This window comes from Schistocerca piceifrons, chromosome 6 (assembly GCF_021461385.2).
Source record: "Schistocerca piceifrons isolate TAMUIC-IGC-003096 chromosome 6, iqSchPice1.1, whole genome shotgun sequence".
NCBI classification, from domain to species: domain Eukaryota; kingdom Metazoa; phylum Arthropoda; class Insecta; order Orthoptera; family Acrididae; genus Schistocerca; species Schistocerca piceifrons.
In genome coordinates, this window is record NC_060143.1 from 237543936 (window position 1) to 237546025 (window position 2090).

Consider the following 2090-nt stretch of genomic DNA (forward strand, 5'->3'; position numbering starts at 1 on the left):
TTCTGAAGAAGAGAAATTTGTTATCATCGAGTATAGATTTAAGTGTCAGGAAGTCGTTTCCATTATCCTCGGTTTGCTTTTGCTGATGTTCATCTTATATCCTACTTTCAAAGCTTCGTAAAATACAGGTTTGAAGCTAGAATGGTTAAAAGTCTTATTAGCGCAATAACGATACGTTTTATCCCTGTAGGTTAAGTATGTGTTGCGAAAAGGGGAATTGGCTATATGTATATTAGCGAGTAAGTAAGAAAACCGAGATGTTTACAGTAAAATGCTCCCAGTGTCAGCTTCAGTAGCCAATTCGCGAGGCTACATCGGACAGGCATTGGCATTTATACTCCGCTTACACATTGCGGTGTGTGGCGGAGGTCTACTTTTGGTACGACTATCATCTTCTCAATGGACAAACGTCTACAGACGTTAAAGTAACCTCTGGCGTGCCACAGGGGAGTGTTATTGGACCATTCCTTTTCACAATATATATAAATGACCTAGTGGATAGTGTCGGAAGTTCCTTGCGGCGTTTCGCGGATGATGCTGTAGTATACAGAGAAGCATTAGAAAATTGCAGCGAAATGCAGTAAGATCTGCAGCGGATAGGTACTTGGTACAGGGAGTGGCAACTGACCATTAACATAGACAAATGTAATGTATTGCGAATACATAGAAAGAAGAATCCTTTATTGTATGGTTATACGGTAGCGGAACAAACACTGGTAGCAGTTACTTGCGTAAAATATCTAGGAGTATGCGTACGGAACGAATTTAAGTAGAATGATCATATAAAGTTAATTGTTGGTAAGGCGGGTGCCAGTTTGAGATTCATTGGGAGAGTCCTTAGAAAATGTAGTCCATCAACAAAGGAGGTGGCCTTCAAAACATTCGTTCGACCTATACTTGAGTATTGCTCATCAGTGTGGGATCCGTACCAGGTCGGGTCGACAGAGGAGATAGAGAAGAACCAAAGAAGAGCGGCGCGTTTCGTCACAGTGTTATTTGGTTAGCGTGACAGCGTTACAGAGATGTTTAGCAAACTCAAGTGGCAGACTCTGCAAGAGAGGAGCTCTGCATCGCGGTGTAGCTTGCTGTCCAGGTTTCGAGAGGGTGCGTTTCTGGATGAGGTATCGAATATGTTGCTTCCCGCTACTTATACCTTCCGAGGAGATCACGAATGTAAAATTAGAGAGATTCGAGCGCGCACGGAGGGTTCCCGCGAACCATACGCGACTGGAACAGGAAAGGGAGGTAATGACAGTGGCACGTAAAGTGCCCTCCGCCACACACCGTTGGGTGGCTTGCAGAGTATAAATGTAGATTTAGGTGTAGATCTTTTCCCGCCTTCCTTTCTCACCCACAGACCTGGTCCGACGTTATATGAGGGGGGTGAGTGATGCGGGCGGGGGTGGGGGAGAGGTAGTGGCGTCGCCCGCAGAGCGGCGTGGGAGGGGCCGAGTGTCGCGGCGGCAGGTGAGGGCTGTTGCCATGGCAACGCGAGGACAACACGCACGCCGCCGTCGGCCCGGGCCGTTCGATAGATGCGCCGTGCCGGGCTGGAGCGGGCGGAAACCGTAGCACTGCCCGGCGCGGCGGCAGCACAGTAGTTCCAGAGCTCTCCGGGCTCCGCTCCCTGGAGAGAAGCCGTTGGAGCCTTCTGCACCTTACGAACAGCCCAAGCAGTAAGAGTGTGAATGCAAGGCACCCTCATGTACTGAGCTTCCCGGCGCAACTCAGGCGGCTGTATAAAATTTTGAGTGAATAATGTGGGCTACTGGGCGGAATGGTACAGAGACATGTTTGGATATTTCAGGTCCTTTCTCTAGGAGATAGCTTACAAATGAAGGAAATATATTTCCTATATGAGTCCGCGCTCATTGTGGGTGATATGTGAATAAAACCGTCTTGCTCACTAAATTAATTTCATAAATTATCTGGGAGTAGGCATTAGGAGTGATTTGAAATGGAATGACCATATAAAATTAATCGTCGGTAAAGCAGATGCCAGACTGAGATCCATTGGAAGAATCCCAAGGAAATGCAGTCCGAAAACAAAGGAAGTAGGTTACAGTACACTTGTTCGCCCATTGCTTGAA